The following is a 9,983-nucleotide window of genomic DNA, read 5'->3' on the forward strand; positions in this document are numbered from 1 at the left end:
ATGGGAAGATGGACGGAGCCAAATACAGGACCATTCTGGAAGAAAACCTGTTGGAGTCTGCAAAAGACCTGAGACTGGGACGGAGATTTATCTTCCAACAAGACAATGATCCCAAACATAAAGCAAAATCTACAATGGAATGGTTCAAAAATAAATGTATCCAGGTGTTAGAATGGCCAAGTCAAAGTCCAGACCTGAATCCAATCGAGAATCTGTGGAAAGAGCTGAAAACTGCTGATCACAAACGCCCTCCATCCAAATTCAATGAGCTTGAACTGTTTTGCAAGGATGAATGGGCAAGAATTTCAGCCTCTCGATGTACAAAACTGATAGAGACATACCCCAAGCGACTTGCAGCTGTAATCGCAGCAAAAGGTGGCGCTACAAAGTATTAACTCGAGGGGTCTGAATAATATTGCACACCCCACTTTTCAGTTTTTAATTTGTTAAAAAAGTTTAAAATATCCAATAAATTTCGTTCCACTTCACGATTGGGTCCCACTTGTTGTTGATTCTTCCCAAAAAAAATTAGAATTTTACATCTTTATGTTTAAAGCCAGAAATGTGGCAAAATGTAGAAAAGTTCAAGGGGGCCAAATACTTTCACAATGCATTGTAGGTCTTGATGAACAACTCGTGGAATAGCAGAGACCAGGACAGCAGGGTATGCTGGATGGCAAACAAACAAGCATAGCATATAATACAAATTAAAAAGAGCAAGGTGTGTTGATACACTCAGTGAACAAAATCAATATAGGAAATTTCTATCATCCAGCAGGGAAGCAGTTAACTACAACAATGCAGTCCAGTATCTTTTGGCAGGGCAATGGGTAAAAATAGGCATAACCAAGAAGTAAATGCTCTCTGGTATCTTCCAGTAAGGTAATGGTTAATAGCAGCAATTTAATATAGACATTATTGCAGTCTAGTATCTTCCAGAAAAGCTATGGTTGATAGTAGTGATGTAACCAATAAATAAATATAGTATGTTATCTTCCAGCAAGACAATGATTAATCTTAGGAATGCAATGAAGTATAGACAACCTGAAGACTTGGCATGGACAATATCTAAATACAATACACTGAGCTTGGAAACATAGCACTGAAGACAAGAGAAGCTGATGAAATGACAGAGACCTGGCTGGATCAAGTGAAGCAGCAGCAAACTCTGGATAAACTTGAGGCAGCTGAAATAATGCTACTTAAAGAGATTACCCACTACTCGGACAATGCCTTCTGAATCCCTATGTTTCCCCCTTGCAAAATAATAACATTTATTCTCACCTCTGGTGACAGCGCCATTCCAGAGGGGCTGGCATTGGCTCTCCCGGTGATCGCGTGACATTGTTATATTATGCAATCCCGGCTGCTAATCAATGCTGGCTTTACTGTCCCCACCTTCGGAAGTGTCACATACATCTGATGGAATGATGGAATGTTATGTCACGCAATTCCCCATAGAGCCAAAACTGACACCACTGGAACAGCGCTGGCATCGGAGGTGAGTAGAAGTGTTATTATTTTACAAGGGGAAAACTTAGAGATTCTAAAGGGGTTGTCCGAGTAGTGGACAACCCCTTAGTTCCCAAACACCTGGCCTCTACCAGAGTCGGCCTTAAAAGGTCTAGAGTGATGATGTCAGAGGTGAACGCCACTTACTTGATAAACCTTTAGTGGACTACTGTAAAGGAAAGCGGCCATAGGAGAAGGGAGCCAGGGCCAGCGATTATGCCGGGACGGTAAGAGATAGACACATGCTTTGGATTATATTATCACGTCTAACATGCGCTGCATTTATTTACAGTGGGAAAAAAAGTATTAAGTCAGCCACCAATTGTGCAAGTTCTCCCACTTAAAAAGATGAGAGAGGCCTGTAATTGACATCATAGGTAGACCTCAACTATGAGAGACAAAATGAGAAAACAAATCCTGAAAATCACATTGTCTGATTTGGAAAGAAATTTTTTTCAAATTTTGGTGGAAAATAAGTATTTGGTCACCTATAAACAAGCAAGATTTCTGGCTCTCACAGACCTGTAACTTCTTCTTTAAGAGGCTCCTCTGTCATCCGCTCATTACCTGTAGTACTGGCACCTGTTTGAACTTGTTATCAGTATAAAATACATCTGTCCGCAACCTCAAACAGTCACACTCCAAACTCCACTATGGTGAAGACCAAAGAGCTGTTGAAGGACACCAGAAACAAAATTGTAGCCCTGCACCAGGCTGGGAAGCCTGAATCTTCAATAGGCAAGCAGCTTGGTGTGAAGAAATCAACTGTGGGAGCAATAATTATAAAATGGAAGACATACAAGACCACTGATAATCTCCCTCGATCTGGGGTTCCACACAAGATCTCACCCCGTGGGGTCAAAATGATCTCAAGAACGGTGAGCAAAAATCCCAGAACCACACGGGGGCACCTAGTGAATGACAAGGAGAGAGCTGGGACCCATGTTACACAGGCTACCATTTGTAACACACTATGCCGCAAGGGACTCAGATCCTGGAGTGCCAGACGTGGCCCCCTGCTTAAGGTATTACATGTCCGGGCCCATCTGAAGTTTGCTAGAGAGCATTTGGATGATCCAGAAGAGTATTGAAAGAATGTCATATGGTCAGATGAAACCAAAGTAGAACTGTTTGGTAGAAACACAACTCGCCGTGTTTGGAGGAGAAAGAATGCTGAGTTTATCCAAAGAACATCATACCTACTGTGAAGCATGGGGGTGGCAACATCATGCTTTGTGGCTGTTTCTCTGCCAAGGGACCAGGACAACTGATCAGTGTGCATGAAAGAATGAATGGGCCATTTATCGTGAGATTGAGTGCAAACCTCCTTCCATCAGCAAGGGCATTGAAGATGAAACATGGCTGGGTCTTTCAGCATGACAATGATCTCAAGCACACCGCCAGGGCAATGAAGGAGTGGCTTCGTAAGAAGCATTTCAAGGTCCTGGAGTGGCCTAGCCAGTCTGCAGAACTTAACCCTATAGAAAACCTTTGGAGGGGTTTGAAAGTCCGTGTTGCCCAGCGACAGCCACAAAACATCACTGCTCTAGAGGAGATCTGCATGGAGGAATGGGCTAACATACCAGCAACAGTGTGTGCCAAATTTGTGAAGAATTACAGAAAACGTTTGACCTCTGTCATTGCCAACAAAGGATATATAACAAAGTATTGAGATGAACTTTTGTAATTGACCAAATACTTATTTTCCAACAAAATTTGAAAAAAAATTCTTTCCAAATCAGACAATGTGATTTTCAGGATTTGTTTTCTCATTTTGTCTCTCATAGTTGAGGTCTACCTATGATGTCAATTACAGGCCTCTCTCATCTTTTTAAGTTGGGGAACTTGCACAATTGGTGGCTGACTAAATACTCTTTTTCCCCACTGCACATGTGGAATGTGGTCTAGGCAGGTTCCCTTTAAAAGGTAAATGATAAAATGATGACTCCCTGCAGCCACCTCTGGTCTCTACTCGCCGTGACAGCAATGATTTCTCAGGGATGTAACTGCTGCAGCCAATCACTGGCCTGGAGGTGCATAGATCGCTGTTAGTGTTGATTGCTGCCCTGAAATCATTCTTATCTACTATTTTATTCTAGGTTTCCAGTTATTGAAACTGATGTAACAATGTCTATGGGAGCTAGTGGTATATTTTTATTTTTTGTGTATACTTGAAATAGTAAAGGTTGATAATGTGTCTTCTATTAATAGTGCAAACTTTCAATCTTGTGCCATCTATGTTGCACGAGCTGAAAATCAGGTAAACAAATTTTTGTCCAAATGTTTATTCATTCTGTATAATTGCTTGTGTACACATGGTAGACGATCAAATGACCTACAAGCAAATACTTATTTGTTATTTGATCGCATCTTTTATGCGGGCATTAAAACTGTTGTTTGTTGGCAGCACTTCGCCAATGTAAACTGGGATGTTCTGTAGACAGTAATCAAACTGTAAGCAAACAGGCAATACAGAGTCAAAAAATGATATGTTTCAAGAACATTCAGAGAGGTTACAAGAAAACCAAAAAAGAGCTGGAGATAGAGCGGAGTATAGCGAGGAGGAGCTGGTGATCCATAATGTCATTTGCTGCAGAACCAGAAGAGAACATACTTACCTGTTCAGACCGACATGTGACTGCGGCATTTATAAGGATGGAAACAGTAAATTAGATTCAATTAAGTGTGAAAATAGATGACTGAGCACTGTCTATTCTATACCAATCAGTCTACATCTCTGTCCTAAATCTCTGTCATAGAGTTCGTCAGACATGATGGTAAGAATAGTAGTGCATGGAAAACTATTCTTCCAGTCACATCCATGCACACCACAACAGAATGCAATGGACCACATTTTTAAATAATGGGGTCTGTCCTGCACTGGTGTTATCCATTGTATGATCAATTATAAAAAGTCAGGCCTGGCACTAACCAGACAGAGACATCAGTTAGCCAGACATAGGACAGAAGGAATCGCTGTGGCAGCATTGTACACTGACGAGCAATAGGGTGACAATGTTTTGAACTTTTGACTTTCAGGCTCCATATCTCACCATCCACTACAGCTTCAAACTTGAGACTACCATCAGTTGACAGACAATCATCTATCTCATACATAAATTTGACTTGCAAGAATTTTGGATATGATTAGTTATACAGTGTCTTGTCATATCACTGCATTGTTACTGTTTTGCGCCTAAAAATCTAAATTTTAATTATTTTATTAGTATTTTGTAAATCCACCTTTGCTTTGAACACTGCCTGAATTCTTCTGGGCTTGCTCTCGATCAGATTCAAGCATGTCTCGACTGAAATCTAATCCCAGGTCTCTTCTACATGTTCCCAAAGTTGGTGTATACTGGTCAACTCACTTGCGTATGTATACAGTTTTTTCTTCAACTCTACCCACAAGTGTTTGATTGGGTTGAGGTCTGGGAATTGTGGGGGCCAATCCAGCAGCTCTACTTCACTGTCATTGAACCATTTTTTCGTGCTGGAACACTAAGTCGTCCTTTTCATAACCGTAGTACTCGAGTGTATGAAGTAAATCATCTTGCAGGATACTCACATATAGCTCAGCATTGAGACCACCATTGATCCTGGTTAAGTATCCAACGCCTTTGGCTGTGAAACAGCCCCATATCATCAGACTTTCTCCACCAAACTTGACAGTCCCCTTTTCCCTTGTTTCTTTTAGACCCATTTGCACCCATCAGAGCCTAGTCTATTGACTTTTGTCTCATCGCTCTAAATCACCCTTTCCAATCTTCTACCGTCCACTTTTTGTATTTTGTTGCTAACTCACGCCGATGCTTCTTCTTATGGCGATATTTTAGTTGAGGCTTTTTTTACCTATTTTCGGGCCATCATTCCAGACTTGTGTAATGTGCGTTGCATGGTGCTTGCATGGATGTCTGTGATCTCACTATTAAGAAGCATACGAGCCACCTCCACTGCTGTGTTTGTCGTGCCTGAACTGAAAGACCTTGTGATGAGCTGACTTGTTGACTCTGATATTTTGCCGGGATGTCCACCTCTTGGCTTTTGAATGGATGGACTTCATTTCATATTCTTCCAACTGTCATGGCACTCACATGGTGCAGTTTGGCAATTTTCTTGGCTGAGAGACCGCTATCAATGAGCTGGATGATACTGTTTCTCTTTTCTTGGAAAATCTTCTTCATGGTTGCACCCCAATTCGTACCAGTGACCTTTCACTTGGAATCAACCTAATAACACACTGAGCTATTAGGGAATGTGAGAATAGGTTGTAATTTGTAGTACAGTGATCCCTCACTTATCGAGGGTATTATGTTCTAGACCCCTCCGCGATAGGTGAAAATCCGCAAAGTAGGAACCTTACATTTATTTTAGTATTTATATATATTTTAATATTTATAAACCCTTCCCATAGACTTATAAACCATTCCCAGTCCCTTATTAATTGTTCCCAGGATACACCCAGTGCCCAGAATACACAAGACAATGCTCTGGTTGGTCGCCTTCCATCAATCAGCCAATTGTGTACCATGTACAGTACCGCAAAATCCCATGCTATAGGGAAAAATATGTGATAAATAATTATATATAATCCCGCGATACAGTGAGGCCGCAGTAAGTGAACCGCGATATAGAGAGGGACTACTGTATACAGGAAGAAAAATATTTTTTCACCACCAGGAGCAAAACAGTAGCAATACAGTGAAATGACAAGAATCTGCATAACTAATCATATGCAAAATAGTTGCAAGTCAAATTTATGTATGATATAGTCAAGATGATTGTCTATAAAATGATGGTAGTCTCAAGTACATAGCAGTAGTGGATGCTGAGATATGGAGCCTGAAAGTCAAAAGTTCAAAACATTGTTACCCTTTTGCTCGTCAGTGTATATGTTGGTGGTAATCTATCGTTGATTGCTAATAATCTCTGCAATTCATAGATGAAGAAGCAAATCGATGGCACTCACCAACAGTTAAGATACTTCTTTATTTTTTAAAGACACTTTAAAGGATGATAGGTCAGGGGAACATGCAGGTGGGATATGACCAATCACGTGCAGGCAACGTGATCGGTCATTCCACCTGCATGTCCCCCTGAACTATCGACTTTTAAATTGTCTTTACAAAATAATGAAACTGGATTTTAGCTGTTGGTGGGTGCCATCAATTTTCTCGATGACCTATGAATTGCTATCTGTTTTAATCTAAAGAGTAGCGCTCCTCTCCCTGTAGAGAGTGACTTGCCTGACATGCCGGTATGAGGAGTCTTATAGGATGTGAAATGCTCTCATGCCCTCTTCAGAGTAAAGCAAGAGATTTGATTTGGCCGGATGAGAGGAGGAGTATTGCATAGCCTATAAGAATACTCACTCCGGCATGTCAGGCATGTCACTCTCCATAAGGAGAGACATTATCATCAAAGGCCTCTCATCCAGCCAAGTCAGACTTCCTGCTTTGCACTGATGAGGGATAAACATCCCGAAACAGGTTTCTGCATACAGAGTGTGTGGTTTGGTTTTTATGCCAAGTCATGTGATAAGGCTTGCTAAAAGGTCAATACTGACTTTTAGAATTGCTACTTCCAATAGGTGGCACTAGAGTTCAAGTCCTCTTCCTCTCTGAAGAGGCAATTTGCAGAGCTGTTGTAAGACAGATCTATTATTATATCATGGTTTCTGTTAGAAATAAAAGCCACAATGTAGATATGTACAGAACCTAACAAAACGCTTCATGTGAAATAATACAGAATTGCATGAGAAACGATACAGCCAGAGGGATAACTTGTAGCTCTGTTCACTCAATATAAAGTCTTACCATGTATCATCTATAGTATTGATGTCTTCTTAGGTGGCCGTATGGCCTTTAGAGCCCTTTCAGGTGCTCGGTACAAATGTTACCTCTGTACCCCCTTAGAGTTAAGCCCCTGGCTGTAGCCTCGTAGACATGAATTCTTAGTATGCACTTTAAGAGCCATGTAAAGGGTATATTCATTTTATTCCAAACATTTTCCCTTGTCATCACTCGTACAGTGATTGAATTCATTATTACACAGCTATAAAAACAATAGCTTTGCTCAGTGCACCTAGCAACTTTGCAGATGAGTTGGCAATCCTTCCGCAGCAGATGTTATACTTTACAGAGATGAAAATATGCTGGATAACCACACAGACTTGGGCATCTTACGTTAAGTGGCACTGGCGATATTAGTCTGGCGCAGGAGAACACATATATTACTGGAAATACACCTGGAAATCATCTTAAAACACGTCTTTGACAGTTAAATTAAATATCTCATGAAAGTGTATTTAAAGCTTTTCTTGCACCTGTCTCATTGTAGTGTTTAATCCAGAACTGAACATTAGTCTCAGAAACGATTCAGGTACCCTCTAATTGGCCTACAATGAATTTATATACTAGAAAATTGCTTATAATGTAATTCCACAATGGACAGAAATAAAACAAGAGGCTTAGTGATGAGGCATTAAACAAATCATGGAAAATATAAATATATAAAATATATAAGTATATAAAATATAAATAGACAAATATTAGCAGGAAACGCAGAAACTAGCTGTCAGAAAATGTAAAATTATTCCAAAAATGTTCTTCATTATAAAAATAATAAGAAACCATAAATATAATATTATTGCCTTTATCCTACAGAAATAAAGTAAATGACATATGAAGTTAATAAGAAAACGATATATTCTCCATTAGAAGGAGTCAGTCAGCACAAACTGGCTGCTCATACCAAGCACATGCTTTCGGTGCACCCTTGACATGGCCAAACAATTAAGTGCTCCTTCCTACCTACTTGCTTTCAATGTCTGTCCTTCTTTAGCCCTTGTAAAACTAGAGCTGTCAATCAAGGAAGAGGACGCTGGATATAGATATAAAACAAGTAAATTGGAAGGTGCACTAAAAAAACCACACCAAGGGTACACGAAAGTGCTTGTACATAGTTTGAACAGTAATTTTATGTGAACACACTCCCTTTACATGTCAACCAGCAAGAAGTGCATTACTACCTTATGTCCTTCCTGCCATATGACACACTAAGACGTCATATGTCAAGACTTTGATGTAAGCTCAGAAATTGATTAGCTCAGTGATAACAAACAGAGAGAGGTTATTAATCAAACACACTATGATTGGGTCACTGTTAACAGTGGATTATCTCAAGGGTCAGTATTGGGCCCTCTTCTTTAAAATGTAGTTATTAATGATTACGTTGAAGGCATAAAGAGTAGAATTCCAATATTTGAAGATGATACTAATTTCTATATGAAAATAATCACAGTGGAGGATAATATAGCATTACAGGTGGAATTAGGGAAGCTAAAGGTTTAAGTAGAGAAAAGGATATTGTAGCTTAATTTACATAATTGTAAAGTCATACACTACAAATTGTTGCCATAGTTGATTTATTAAACAAATTCAAGAAGGATCTGGATACTTTTCTTGAAAATGTGTCTATATCAAAATGGGACATTGGTACTTTGGATCTTTTCTGATTACAATGTTTTAAGTTAGGAAGGAAATATCTTCTAATGGGGCAATTGATATCTGCCTTATGAGGCCTTGTTCAAGATTAATACGGTAGGATTATAGGCTAGACTTAACGGACCAGTGTCTTTTTTCAAGTTGAAAAAAAAAAGGAGAGTGTAGTTTTAGCGCTGCTGATTAACAACAGGTACAACTAAAATGCTGAAAACACTGAATGCCATGCCGTTGAATATATTAATACTTATAAACATTCAGTGCTTTTAACACTTTAGTTGCACCTATTGTTAATTGGCAGCGCTATCACTACACTCCTTTTTTTACATTTTTTATATTTTTTTGTAATTCTTCTTAGTGAGATTACGGTGCTCCGTCCGACTACCTGTAGGGAGCTAGAAGCAGCTAATTACACAGTATATATGCCCTGTAGTGCCTGATATTTGCACAACTAACTTCTTGTTATTCCATCTTCTGAACATTTTAGTGTGAATCCTCTGCACTACGGTGCGCCCTGTTTCTTTTTTTTTATTTTAGTTCTTTTTTTTTTTCTACTTTAACAACTTTGTGAAATTTATTGTCATAAAATAGGAGCTTTAATTGGCTGAACCACAGCAAGCTTAAAGGTCTTACAATTCCCATTACTGAACTTTTGTGGTCATGATGGGGCCTGAACAGAGAGGTCTTCAATTTTAACTTTGTTATCAGCTGCAAATTTGTCAAATAAGGCTATGTTCACACATGTTGGGTTTTTCAACGTCACAAATCTGCAGCCAAACCAATCTCTGGCAGGATTTGCTGTGTTTTTTTATGCGTTTTTTTGTGCATTTTTTCTGCATTTTTTTCACTGTCCTTCTGTCTCTATTTATGAAGGTACATAAAGTTCTATGAAAAAAAATAATCCCATTCTATTTAGCCATCAAAAACGCTGAAAAAAAGGCAGACGCAAATTTTGGTGCATTTTTTATG

This window comes from Phyllobates terribilis, unplaced genomic scaffold (assembly GCF_046119375.1).
Source record: "Phyllobates terribilis strain yellow unplaced genomic scaffold, ASM4611937v1 Scaffold_1__5_contigs__length_1240528914, whole genome shotgun sequence".
Taxonomy (NCBI): domain Eukaryota; kingdom Metazoa; phylum Chordata; class Amphibia; order Anura; family Dendrobatidae; genus Phyllobates; species Phyllobates terribilis.